The sequence below is a fragment of the Megascapheus bottae genome, chromosome 3 (assembly GCF_031878675.1).
Source record: "Megascapheus bottae isolate mThoBot1 chromosome 3, mThoBot2.hap1, whole genome shotgun sequence".
In the NCBI taxonomy this organism is placed as follows: domain Eukaryota; kingdom Metazoa; phylum Chordata; class Mammalia; order Rodentia; family Geomyidae; genus Megascapheus; species Megascapheus bottae.
Window position 1 is genome coordinate 56,239,005 of NC_143511.1, and position 15,569 is coordinate 56,254,573.

The window sequence follows — 15,569 nt, forward strand, 5'->3', positions numbered from 1 at the left end:
TGACATCATCCTTATAATAAAATTAATTTACATTTAAAAAGTTAATTGTTATAATAATGTATATTTTATGTAAAACAAATTTGGAAATAGTGTGAATAGAAACTATTTGCAAAATATTTTGTCTTAACTCTTAATGACTCTGCCCCTACTTATTAAGAATTCTTACAAGGCAACCGAGTCTTAAGCTCAGTATTTAATACAGTCACTTCAAACTTCTGTAAAAGTAAATATGATGTGAACATTAAAACTTTGTGAGAATTAATCCTTGCTTCAACCTTGATTTTCATGTGTGTTGTAAATGCACCTAGCTAAAACTCTCAAATAGGCAGCTCATGATTAACTTAAGATGTTATAAAACAATAAATGTGTTCATAAATTTTTCTATGTAATATTATTAGACAAAAATATACTGGCTGATATACAAATACCAACATATTTTGCTATTCATAAAATGGTCAAAGGAAATATGCTAGAATGTTCTTCTAAGCTTTTGGTATCTCTTAAAATTATTTTACTTTCCATCATAAAGAAAAAAAAATCTGAAAAGCACTAAAAATGCCCTCTCAGACAATTTAAATACAGTTTAATTTTCCAAGTGAAAGTAAATCTATGTAAACTTAATGCTGTAATTCTAGAAATGATATAAACACGTCCTTATAATGAATACCTAGAAACAGTATAATTTGTGTAAGTTAGTATAAAAATAATTTGAAAGCATATCTTTATTACTTATTCTGACTGTGTGTCTCCATTAAAATGGGGAACGTCAAGTTCTGTTGGCGGGAATTTTCTCTGAAACACTCAATGATGATGTAATTTAGCTAGTGTCTGCCTATCATTTTCCTAAGTTTTTTTTTATCAAGTCATTGACTCTTTCTCTTCATTGCTATAATTTTACAAGTTTTATGCTTTACAGTTAAAAAATACTTTGACATTCAACCTACTCAACACATGGATTTACATTAGATGCAAAACTTCTTTTAGTTTGTCTATTTAAGTGTAAGGCATGGAATTATCATGAATAGACAGATTACATTTCTGTTTTAGCCTCCATTTTGAACCCAACTCACAATCACACCCAATGAACCTACATCCAATCATTTCAGCTTCACTGGGTCCGCATGGGGTCTGCATGGGGACATTCATATTAGCATAGTTAACTGTGAGTTTGATGTGTCAGCTTTCGTTTTACAACTCATTGTCATCTTACATGCCGAATTTCAGTGCTTTCCAGTTAAACTGCCATTTGCCATGCATATGGTGTATTTGACTAATTGACTGCTAATTAGAGAATGGTGTGGGTTGACTTAACTTTCAAATGGAATTGCAGAAAAGCTATTCAGGCAGTTGCTAATCAAGTGAAGTAGAAGATGTTGCTTTTTAGATTTTTAAATTTAGGTTTGCCTTCCTACGTGCATTTAATCTTTCTTTGTGTTGTTGTTGTTGTTGTTATATATCAGGTCTTTAAGGTGCTTTAAGGTGAGTGCACAATACATTTCTTCATTAACCTACCCAGTCTATGGATATATATTGGATTCCCTTTAGCATTTAGGTTTCCTTTCAGATAGCTCAAATGCTTACTATTTCAGGATTAGGAATGCTTTGCTATTGTACAATCTTTAGGAGATGTGGTCAACGACTACAAATCTTTTCACAAACCATTGTGAGCTTCAGCTAACAATATGATTCTCACTATGATTCTATTTAGGCTACTGCTTGTCAGCATGGGTTTATGGCATCATGCTTTCTCCTGTACTTCCTTTATAAGATCACTAGTCTTATTATGAAGAAGCTCTTATGATTAATGGGGCTGATCTTATTGATAAGAACAACAATCTAATCAAACTCTCTAAGGCTCCGAAATTAAAGTGTCTTGCTGGTAGAATTAAGCTGTTGTGATCTTTAATGGTCATATTATTTCAGCAGTAAACAAAGGACAAAAACTAAGTTTACTTTGGAGTGATGGGTTTCTTAGGTAGATAATGGTAACAGGCTAATGAAAGCAATTTTAAGTTCTCAGTTGATGAAGCAAGATGTTAACTGATATTTAAGCCTAACTTATGATGTTGAAAATTCCCATAGAATGCACCAGGCTTTGATACTTGATTTGTGACATCACAGGTGATTAACAATATTGGTGCTTAGTTAAAGGGGCTGTTATAAAGATGGTTAGTAATAATAAAGCAATAAGAGCTTAGAATACTTGTTAAAATAATGTGCCTGATATCAGCCTTTATTCAGTAGAAAACTTTGTAAATAAGTGTATAATTGTCTTCCAGATATCCTTTAATTCTGAAAAGATCAATATCCCTCTAAAATGTGAAGCAGGCATTGGAATGTTACTAATCCTTCATAATTATTGGGAGTTAAGCACAAATGCATTCTGTGAAATCAGAATTGAATCATTTGGGCACTGGCTTTTACTGGAACTGGTTCTATGTACAACCTTAATTGATGAGGCAGTCAAACAATTGTTCTGAAGTCGACAAAGATCTTTGCATTTGGAATATTTTATTCAGCTGTTGATCTATTTTACATATTCTCTGATGGAAAAGTCTTTACCAAGTGGGTACATCAAGTTGGAAAGAAAAATATACACTTCTAGAATAATATATTTGGATGTAAAGATGTTAAAAATTTGTAGCTAGTTAATATTCAGATTATACCTAGAATCTAACAGAAAGATAAAAACACAAAATGATATTAGGGAATATTATTCTAGCTTTGACAGGTGTACCTTGTGACTTGATTATAAAACTAGCTGCATCTAACTGTGGATTATATAAGGGCACCTTTAAATAAATCATATTCTGGAATTTCTCTGTAGTATGAAATACACATTTAATTAGGGTTTTGTGTCCTGGTGTTAGAAGCATGGTGATGACAAGCTCAGAGTACCCTTGAACTCATGATTTTCCTGCCTTAACCTGCTAGGTTGCTGTGAGCAAATGCTTGTGCCAGGCTGTGACCCTATTTCTTACTTGCTTGGAATTCCTTATTGTGAAGGATTATAATAATGATGCTCACCGAATGACAAGATAAACAAATTATAGAAACCTTTGATTTAATTTATACACATCCCTATTTCATGTTTGAAAAGATATTAAAATGAAAATAAAATGAAAATATGACAATAATAAACTGAAATTAGACACAATTCAATTTTAGCAATATACTCATTGAGTGTGTCTGGGTAGACCCAATCCTCTCACTAGATAGATAAATAGAGTATCTGATTTTTAAACTATTTTCCTCTGCTTTTTAAAATCAGAAAGTGAATACTAGTAAGGAATGCCTAATTACTTATGATGCAGAAGCTGAAAACTGTACTTTTGTCCATACTTGAAGAATTACTTTGGAATACAAGAACCTCAGAGAACTACAGCTATATTTTTCAAACTGTGAATTGACCTATTTATAGATTATGATGGATTAGTGGGTTATAAGTTCAAGTTAGAGGGCTGAAAACATATTGTCTTCTGAATAGAAATGGATAGAAGACAGTAAAAATCAGAATTTTTGTGCTTTGCAAAAGGAACTGTAATCTCACAAAATGTTTTTTCTTTTATGTGCATTTTGTGCATATATCATGTGTGTCTAGATGCCAATACAACAGTTACTTTCATCAGGTAGTGGGCACATTACTTTTTGAACAATGATACCACTTTGCATGTTTTTGTTTCCCTGTCTCTCCTCCCATACTCTCCCAATTATCTTGTTTTTCCCCTTCCCTTCACTATTTCAGAAAAACAAATTCATGTATATACAATATACCAGGTACCAAAGTCATATATACTAACAACATGAGGAGAAAAAAGACAGATAAGAAATAACTTCACAAAGTATACTAAGAACAACAATCACAAGGATATACCATGTTTCTTCTTTCCATATCTTGTAGTTCATTTCGTTAGCCTCATACTATACAGCCATGTGTACATAGCTTTTGAGCTATTGTGATCCTCTGCTAGGAGAATCCTAATGTATACCAATGTGTTAGAAATGAGGGAAACCACAGAGCCTATGTTTCCTTGGGTGTGGATTACTTCACTTAATGTATTTTTTTCTGTCTTTCCATTTCCTTGAGAATAGGGGGACGGCAGTAGAGGATTCCATTGTATATAAATATCACGTCTTCTTGATCCATTCATCTACTTCGGAGCACTCTGAATTAATTAGCTAGTATAAGTGTCTTGATTTCCAGTTTCTGATCTAATAGATAATTATCAAATGTGAGATTTTTGTTTATATTTTTATTTTTGTAAAATAAAATTAATGTTTTCAACTCATAGATTTGTTAGGCCACAGAAATGATCTTCTTATTTCTCTTTTTTCATATATTTTTAATTGTAGTTAATAGAAGGGTTACATGATATTTGCTAGATAGATGCTGCATTAATTCCATACATTGATACCCTTTCACATGTCTTGGTCCCCATTTCCCTCCCCCCAACCTCCACCCTTCATCTTGTCTTCCCCCGTTCTCTGTCCAATTTCAAAGAGCCAAATACAAATATATCGCATATATCAGGTAACAAAGTGAGATACTGTAACAATATGAGATAACCAAGGGACAGCAAAAGAGATGAGAGATAACATAGTACCTTAAGAACAACAATCATTCATTATATGGCTCATGTTTCTATATCTTAGAGATCCTTTTATTTAGCATCTTACTATCTGGCCTTTTGTATCAAGGTTTTGCTCTATTGCAAATCTCTGCTAGGAGAGCCCAAGTTTTCTACTGATTATGACAAATGAGGGAAACCATCGAGCCTAAGTTCCTTTGAGTCTGGCTTACTTCACTTAATATGATCTTTTCTAAGTCTTTCCATTTCCTAACAAATGGGGCAATGTCATTCTTTCTGACAGCAGCATAAAATTCCATTGTGTATAAATATCACATCTTGTTGATCCACTCATCAACTGAGGGACATCTAGGTTGGTTCCATATCTTTGCTATGGTAAATAGTGCTGCAATGAACATTGTTGTGCTGGTGGATTTAGTATGTCCTTGTTTCTGGATGATTGGGTAAATGCCAAGTATTGGAATTGCTGGGTCATAGGGGAGCTCTATGTTTAGTCTTTTGAATAACTGCCATACTGCTTTCCATAGTGGTTGAACGAGTTTGCACTCCCAACAACAGTGTAGTAGTGATCCCTCCTGGCCACAACCCCTCCAGCATCAGTTGTTATTAGTTTTCTTGATCCTGGCCATTCTAACTGGATTGAGGTGGAATCTTAGAGTTGTTTTGATTTGCATTTCTGTTATGACCAGAGATGTTGAGCATTTCTTCATGTGTCTATAGGCCATTTTCCTTTCTTCTTCAGAGAAGACTCTCTTTAAGTCTTTGGCCCATCTTTTAATGGGATGGTTGTTACCTTGGAGATTAGTTTTGGAGTGATTCAATTTTTTGAGCTGTTGATATATTTTAGATATGAGGCCTTTGTCTGTTGTATGGTTGGTAAAGATCTTCTCCCACTCTGTAGGCTTCCTATTTAATTTACTAGCTATGTCTTTTGTCATACAAAAGCTCTGCAGTTTAATGCAGTCCCACTTATCCAGCCTTTCTCTGATTTGTTGTGATTCTTGGTCCTTATCAAGAAAATTTTGACCTGTGCCAAGGAGACCTAGTGTATCTCCTATTCCTTCTTGTAAAGTTTTCATTGTGTCGTCTTTTACCTCCAGGTCTTTCATCCATTTGGAGTTAATTCTAGTGCAGGGTGACAAAGAAGGATCCAACTTTAGTTTTCTGCATGTGCTTAACCAGTTCTGCCAGCACCACTTGTTGAAGAGGCTATCTTTTTTCCATTCTATTTTTTTTGGATCCCTTGTCAAAGATTAGGTGGCCATAGGTCTGTGGTTTAATATCTGGGTCTTCAGTTCTATTCCATTGGTCTTCAGGCCTGTTCTTGTGCCAGTACCAAGCTGGTTTCATACACATTTCTTCTCTGGGTAAAATTTTATATCTTTCATCTAATTCTTTACAAATACCTATAGTATAGCCAGGAAGCCGAAACAATTTTATGGGGAAAAGGGGGGCAGTAGAATAGGATATGAATAGAGAGGAAAGGAAGCCATTGTAGTCACTATATTCTATGGATATTATGAAGGAAATAAGCTAAGGAACTGGAGGATAGGGATGTATTATGGAAAGATGAGAGAGAATGATGGGAAAAATAAGATGGATCAAATGTATTGTGTTCTTAACCTGACTTTTGGAATTGAATTCTCTTTGTACAACTTTAAAAAAAAGTAAATAACTTAAAATTATTGATTAAAATAGTTAAGACAAAATTTCATGTTACCTTTATATTTTATAAACTAAATGTCCTCCATATTCAAAACAAAATATAAATATAATCATTTAAATTTACATGTATCTCTGTAGATAGGCTGTATCTAATTACTTACCTACTCTTCCATTTTAAATACAAGTTTGAATCAAGTTTCATGCAAGATATAGTTATATTCCTTCAAGCAAGGAAGCATATAGACCTAGAAGCGTGTGGTACCAAACATTAAATGTATTTCAGTTTTCCTAAAATATTTCCTTTTTCCCTAAAGAAAATTCATATGAGTTAGAATTTATGACAACTTTATATTTCTGGGCTTATGCTGACAGGTATATAATGTACTGAAGACACTGGCCATAGGAAGAAAGAAATAGGGGAAAGAAGATAAAAGATTTTTAAAGCTCAGTTAATGAACTAGAGAAGAAGGTTAAAAAATAGTGCACCTGTAGTTCTGGGCCTCCCTCGGAGCTACAGATTTTATAATATCATTATGATTTTCCATGCATAACACCATCTGTGAGATAGATATTAATATGCACAATTCTAATATGAAGATATTAAGTATGAGTGCAGTTAAGGTACTTGGCATTGAATCACAACGTCCTCTAGTGTTGGAACCACCCATGTCACATAATACATGACACTGAGTGAGTGAGAAACTCCAATTTGGGCTGCATCTGCATGTAATGTGGGGTGGGAAATTATGTGTAATGGCAATATGGAGGGCTTAGACAAACAACACACCTAGAGAAACACAAAATACATGTAAGTGGATATGGAGACATGACCAGAGCTAAGTAGTATGTGCTATGATGAACAACCCAGATGCATAGTAAAGACTAAAGACTTACTTTCCCAGCTGCTGTGAATGCTTCTCTTTTGGAGAAACATTTGGCATGATGTTTCATTTTCTTTTGTCTGTCATGGAGTTTGAACTCTGGGTCTGGGCACTGTCCTTGAGCTCTTCCGCTCAAGGCTATTGGCCCACTTCTTGAACCACAGCTCCACTTCCAGTTTTCTATTCGTTAATTGGAGATAAGAGTCTCTAGGTCTTTAGCGCTGGCTTTGAATTGTGATCCTCCGACCTCAGCCTCCTGAGTAGCTAGGATTACAGGTGTGAGCCAGGGGCCCTGGCTGATGTTTCATTTTTTAAACAAATGTTATCATTAATTTAAAAATAAATGTATGGAAATAGGAAAAGCAATGTGATACAGAGCCCTTGAATATTACTGGCTACAGTCTGAAAGTAAAACCAAATGTGACAGCTGAAACTGTGCTAATAATCAAGGAAATGTATGCTGAGTGTCAATGTATGCTGTCTAAAGCAATGAATTGATTCAATAAATAGACCATCAGTATCCAATGGCACTCTTCAAAAAAATAAGGAAAGCAAAACTTTATGTAAGGTCTCAGCACATGCCAAATAAATAAAACAATCTTGAAACAAAGTTAAAGTCATCAGAATTACTGTTCTCAAATGCAACTGAAAATCCATGATACATATATTTATATCTGTGTACATATAAGAGAATACATGTGTACATATATACTTACATGTACATGTCATGGATTTGTGTAGGTGCATATATATGTATATACACACACACATATATATATATACTATATAAATATATGCGTGTGTGTGTGTGTGTGTGTGTGTGTGTGTGTGTGTGTGTGTATGAAAACTGATCCTAGAGCCAGGAGCATGGCCTAGTGGTAGAGAGCTCACCTAGCATGTACAAAGCCCTAGGTTCGATTCCCTGATACCATATATACAGAAGAAGCCTGACGTGGCACTGTGGCTCAAGTGGAAGAGCACTAGCCTCAAGGAAAATATATCCAAAAATAGTGCCTAGGCCCTGAATTCAAGTCACAGGAATGAAAAAAATACTGATTCTACTTTATAGAAATTTATTTGATCAGTTCACATGTATTGAACTATCATAATGTATTCATAAATATGTATAAATAACAGGAATCAATATATATTTATTGTAAAAGATGTAATGTGTTGTATCTTTGAGACATGTCCTATATTTAAAAAAATATCTGGATTTATATGAATGGAATTCTATGTTTATATGTAGATAATCTTCAACCAATAGATGCACACTATAAATAACCCCTCTCACATCAGACCTAAATAAATAACCCATCTCACATCAGATTTAAAGTATGCCAATGAAATTAGAGGTACTTCTTCACAGGGTCAATTAGGTTAAATTCATGATTTTTACTTTTATATTTTCCCTTGCATATTTAGCCTGAATGGGGTTAACTTGTCCTTTTCATGGTAAAAGGTACTCCATTCGCTGCAATTACAAAGATTTTCTTCATCTTGATTGTTTCTTTCCAGTGAATTCAAACTGAATTGCTTCCTTTATCTCATCTGATTTGACTGATATACTGACATTGTAAAAAGTACTGACAGACCAGTTCCTTAGCAAGAAGAATGCTACCATCTTCATTTTTCTTCTCTAGGACGTGCTTAAAGAAATTGAGCCTTCACTGGTCCAAAGTTAATTGTTCTGAGGTTACTGAGCAGACGGAACTAACAATTAACTTTTAGAACAGTTATAAAAATTTATACATGGGTCCATTGCTAGAAATGTTTTCTGTAGATGCTGACTTTGTAAAACAATTTTAATGAATCATAAAAATAAAAGTGCAGAAACAGGGTATTGCCACATACTAGGAAGAGTACTCCATCTCTAAAAATGTTGTTAAAATTTTTTTCTAGTCTTCAAGGTGAAGAAGTAAATAAGTTCTTATGATTTTTGAAGCCTCATGGACCTTATGCATTATAAAGAAATTGTATTTTTTCTGTAACATTTCATGTTGCCATTGTTTTTTTTTTTGTTTTTATTTCCAAGTGTTGAAGCCATAAGATCTTCATCACTTTTTTTTCAACATACAAAAGATGTAAGTTGCTTTTATTGACCATGCAGATACGGTTTGGCTTAATATACCAATTTTTTTCTCACTATTTCAAAGGAAATTTCAAGTTTTCTTCTATTTTTACATAATGAGCAAACTCATAATAGGACATTTTTTAGTGCACAGTTGACTTACCCAACATTATTAATGGTTTTCAATGGATTTTTGGCTTACCTTGAATATTGTTTTCTCTTTATTGTGATTCACCTGAGGTGCATATCCTGAAAACATGACATTTGTAAGTTCAGAAAAATAACTGTCCCTCACATTGTTGAGAATTGTCATATTTGGTCTTTCTGGAATTCCCATTGGATCGATTATTCCTTATTTTTCCAATGTATTTTTTTCTGATTTGGATTTTAAGGATAGTTTTCTGTGTTTTTAATTATTAATTTTATGTAATATATATAATGTTCTTCATTCTAAAGCATTCAAGCCATTCAATTAATGTCTATTTTGGCAATTATTGAATTTGGGTTGGGTGGGGGTCATGGTCAGAGATTTGTCATTTACTACAGACTGGCCTTGAGTTTATAATTTCTCTATCCCTGCATCCTCATGGGGCTAGGGATTATTTAATTAATAAATTTTTGTGGTCCTTCTTTATTTTTTAATAGGCAGTGGCTATGCCTCTTGGTTGAAAAATACCCTTAGGTTAAATTCTTATGTCTCTGAGTTAGACTTTTTGTTTGTATATTGTTCTCCATATTAATCAAGAGGCTAATATTTTTTCTGTTTGGACTGACAGCTAATCGGGGCATTTGTCATATTTTTTGAGTGGACAGCAAGACTGATTGGTAGAGATGGCTGTTAAGAGATTTCCCTGAAAGTTCCTTTCTAGACAAAAATAAAAAGTGATTTTTAAGTAAGTTGACAAGACATGTTAATGAGCAGATTTTGCTCAAGCTTGTTATGGCTGACAAGTGGGTATCTACCTATACTCAAAATAAGAAAGTCATACTTGAGTGAATTATTTTAATGTATATACCTTTTTCCTGTTTTTATTTAGTTTTGTTTTGGTCATTTCAAAGATCCATCTCTTCACTTGGTATTTTCAAATCCTAATTCCTGAAAAAGCTTATCCACCTTTTCTACAGAGAAAATGTTTGATTTCTTAAGGGAGGCCTAGATTTTACAAACAGACCATTTTCACCTAGAATTTGGGGATATCACAAAAAAACATTCTCTTTGTTTTCTTGAAGTTTGCTCTGCCTGTCAATTTTTTCTCTACCCTACTTTAAAGTTAGAACCAAAAAGAATGGGTATGATTAAAGAAAAGAAGTATGACTTCAATGTTATATACTAGGCTGGTTTTGTGTATTACATAAAGTAATATACTCCAGACTGCTCTTCCCCAGGGAGTACTATATCATCCGGAAAATTATAGGTGTCTACGACTCCAAGGGTTATGAGGAAATGGCAACATCTGGAAGCTCCAGACCCCTGATCAGAACAGGTGGCTTTTCTCCAAGGGATATAATGTAACCACTTTCCTTAAATAAGCCATCTGTCTGTGTAATCACTTTCACCAATTAATAAAGAAGGCATTTGAAGGGCTGAGAAAGCTGTTAATTCTAAAAATAACAAAGATAAAAGAATGATGGTGTTAGTGTACAAAGACACTCTTCCCAGATATTATAAATATACATATATATATGTAGTCAATATAAAACAGAATCTCTTTTTTTATTGCCCATTCTGAAACATTTTGCAGAACTAGCTGAATTGGTGAAAAAAGCAAATCAATAGATGAGACTAGTCTGCAATGACTTGCTTTATAACTAGGTGTGTAGTCATTGATCATCAAAATTAAATCAAGAGAACCAAAAGTCCCATGTTCTTATAGTAAAATAGAGCTCCAGCATACAATGTTAACCCAATGACAGGAATGTCAATAGTGTAACCTACCATATCTTTGTGTTTCCTTATTATTCTGACATTGCCTCAATCCTTCCAACTAGCTGCTTCCCTGTATAGTCTTCTCCCTGTAGTCTTTTCCCTCACATCTTATGTTAATTGCCAATGTGGGAAAATTAACAGTTATCCTGTTTACTTCATGCCAAACATAGCCCCTGAGATGCTGACAGCTGCCGTAAAAAATAAATGGTCTGCCAGGAAGTTTATTTCACACCTGTAATCCTAGTTACTCAGGAGGCTGAGATCTGAGGATCAAGATTTAAAGCCAGCCGGGTCACAAAAGGACCAGAGACTCTTACCTCCAATTAACCTCTAGGAAACGAGAAGTGGGGCTTGGCTCAAGAGTAGGGCTGTTGCCTTGAGCTGAAGAGGTCAGGGACAGCGAGGGGCCGAGTTGATGACCCATGACAAGAAAAAAAAAAGGTCTTCATTTTTGGGAATTGTAAGATATTTAGTATTCTTTAGTTTATATTTCTTGCAAGTTCTATGTGAAAGATTATTTTATCATCCAGTACTGATGATACTACTGTCTTGGACTCCTGACTGGATCAGGAAAAGGTGGTAAATATGCACAATGGAGTTCTGTCCATCCAAATGACATTTTACTAGTCATAAGTAAATGAAGAGACTTGGAAAAAATTAAGTAAACTAGACATTCATTTTTCTAGAATTTAACTAGAATAGGCCTGTAAATGTACAAGTAAACACAGCGAGTAGTAAGCAAAGGGTCACAAATTAACTGAAATGTGACAGAACCTATGGAGAGTTCACATAATATAATGAAGTCCAAGCCAGACAAAATAAACACCAGGAAATGGATACTTGCATAAGGAAAGGCTGTGGCTAAGAGGAGAAGGGTGGAAGAATAAAGGGAGAAAGGGAGGAGAAAGTTGGCAAGAATTTATTGTCTATACAGGGTAGAAGAATAAAGGAAGAAAGGGAAGAGAAAGTGGGTAAGAATTCATTCATATACCACAGACTTGAGAAGTATAAGGAAAAGTTTGGGCAAACGGTGGGGAATAATGTGTGGTACACAGATAAACATAAATTCTATACATAAACTGTTTTGTTAAAAGGCAAAAAATCAAATATGTAATCTAAAGTTAAGAGATGTAAGACAAATATTGTGTTGGGGGTGCTAGGTGAGAATGTTGACAGTGATCAAGCTCCACTGTGTTGATAATCTCCTTTGGTGAATGGCAACTCCTTTGTACAACTAAAGCTAATGAAACATATTTAAAAAATGAATATTTTGTGTAAAGTCTATAAATGTGAGTGATCTATAATATCAATAAAATGTTATCATGATTTAAAACACACACACACAAGAAAAACACCATAGCTCTCATGAATATTGCCTGCTCATCCTCACAAAATATATTCATCATAAAAGGTTGATTCCTATGTGAATATGTAAAGAAACCATCACACTCCCACTTATTCTTGTAACTTAACTTCCTTCAAATAAAATTGAAAAATAAGCAGAAGTTTATATTGGAGAACATAAGGATGGTCATACTCTTGATAAAATTATATTTGCTGATTTTGGGGGTGGGAGAGGTGGGGAATTTTAAAACTTCATTTTAAACTTGAGTATAACTCACAGGCAAAGAACTTGACTACCTGTCAGAGACTCTTGATTCAATTCTGTGACAGGTCAGTTACAGTCCATTTTCAAGACAAAGCATCTGTCTCTGTGTGTAAAGTTACTAAGAACTTGCTAATGGAATGACTTAGGGGTTTCTTGATGTGGTAACTGTAAAGCACACACACTTAAAATGTCACTAGACAAACAAGTCAGGCAAATAAGACATCAGGAATTGTAGCCTACAATGAAAGAAGAAAGTAACTAAACTTCAGATATATTCCAGCAAGTACATATCCAAGGAAGCCTTCCTACCATAGTGAAACAAGGGGAGGTGGAGAGAAGAGGGCCTTATTAAACAATTAAACCAATCCCAAGAACTTCATATACTAAAATAGCTCAATAAAAATAATGAAACCTAAGTGAGATCTGCAAAGGTAATTATGCCTCATAATTAGCCAAAGAGGGGGTAAGAGTTGGGACTTGCTTATTAGGGAACAAATTACTTTTTTTAAACTGCTGTGGTTGTACCTGCCTACCAAAGCTAAATTTTACAAAACCACCACCAAAGTCTGGTTTCTACTATACTTTTTTTTATCTCTCCCATATTATATTTATTTTATTTTATTGCCCAAGTGATTATAGAGGGGTTACATTAGTCAGTTGGTTACATTGGGTACATTCCTTCATAAACTTTGATACCCCTTCCCATGCTTTTCTCCCACTTTCCCTTCCTCCACCCCCTCCCAATCATCTTGATTTTCCCTATTTCAAATAAACAAATAGATATATATACAATATACCAGGTAACAAAGTCAGATACAGTAATAACTTGAGATAGACCACAAGGGGAAAAAGAAGACAAAAGAAATAACTTCACATAGTACATTAAGAACAGCAATCACACAATAAATCTCTTATTTCCATATCCTGTAGTTCATTTTGCTTGGCCTCCTCATATGCCCATATGTATAAAGCTTTTGAGCTATTATGATCTGCTAGGAGAATCCTAGATGTATACTAATTATTACAAATGAGGGAAACCATGGAGCATGTTTCTTTGGCTCTGGCTTACTTCACTTAATATGATTTTTTTCAGGTCTTTCCATTTCCTTACAAATGGGGCAATGTCATTCTTTTTTTTGTCAGTCAAGGGGCTTGAACTGTGGGCCTAGGCCCTGACCCTGAGCTCTATAGCTCAAGGCTACCGCCCTTTTCTTTGAGCCACAGCGTCACATCCACTTTTCTGGTGGCTAATTGGAGAAAAGAGTCTCATAGACCGTAGTGCCCAGGCTGGCTTTGAACTGCAATCCTCAGATCTCAGCCTCCTGAGTAGCTATGTTGCAGGTGTGAGCCACTGTGCCCAGCTGCAATGTCATTCTTACTGATGGCAGCATAGAATTCCATTGTGTATGAATACTATATCTTATTGATCCAATCATCTACTGAAGGGCATCTAGGTTGGTTCAACATCTTTGCTATGTGAAATAATGGTGCAATTAACATGGTTGAGCTAGTAGCTTATCATAAGGGAACTCTATATTTAGTCTTTTGAGGAATCACCATACTGCTTTCCAGAGTAGTTGAACAAATTTACATTCCCAACAACAGTGTAGTAGTGATCCTTCTGGCCACATCCCCACCAACGTGTTATTATTTGATTTCTTGATAATGCCCATTCTAACTGGAGTGAGATGGAACCTCAAAGTAGTTTTGATTTGCATTTCTTTTATAGCCAGAGATGTTGAGCCTTTCTTCATGTGTCTATAGGCCATTCTTACTTCCTCTTCAGAGAAAAGTCTCTGTATATCTTTAGCCCACCTTTTAATGGGATGGTTGTTTCTCTGAGGATCTGTTTTTGAGAGATTCAATTTTTTCAGCTATAGGTATATTTTAGATATGAGGCCCTTGTCTGTTGTATGGCTACTAAAAATCTTGTCCCACTCTGTGGGCTTTCTGTTTAACTTGCTAAAAGTCTTTTGCCAAACAGAAGCTCTGCAGTTTAATGCAATCCAATTTGTCCAAACTTCTTTAATTTGTGTTTCTGGGCCTTTATTAAGAAAGTATCAACCTGTTCCTTAGTGTATCTACTATTCCTTCCTGTAAAGATTTCAGGATATCTGCTTCTTCCTCAAGGTCTTTGATCCATTCCTACATTATAATTTTGTTTTCAGTTGTATGTTATTGTTGAGGTGATGTATAGATAGGTTACAGTTACATTCATCAAATAATGGGTATATTACTTATTGAACATTGTTACCCCTTCTTATGTTTTTTCTCATTTTCTCTCCCCCACTCCCTCCAAATCATCTTGACTTTCCCCTTCCCTTCCCTATTTCATATATATATATATATATATATATATATATATATATATCCACATTATACCAGGCATCAAAGTCAGATAAGGAGAGAGAGAGGGGGGAGGGGGAGGAAATAACTTCATACAATAAGTTAGAACAACAATCACAAAGATATAACTCTTGTTTCCATATCCTGGAGTTCATCCTATATGGCCGTATCTACATACCTATTGAGCAATTGTAGCCCTCTGCTAGGAGAAGCCTGAATGTGTACTACTAGTTGCAAATGAGGGGAACCATGGAGCCTATGTTTCTTTGGGTCCTTACATCATGTACAAACCAAACACTTTTGTAGGTGGGATTTGGCCTGAATTCCTCCTGTTTATAGCCTTTTTATATATTTCTTATGTAATTAATAGAAGGGTTACATGATATTTGCCAGGTAGAAGGTGCATTAATTCACATACATTGATACCCTTTCACATGTCTTGGTCCCCATTTCCCTCCCCCTCACCCCCATCCCTCATCTT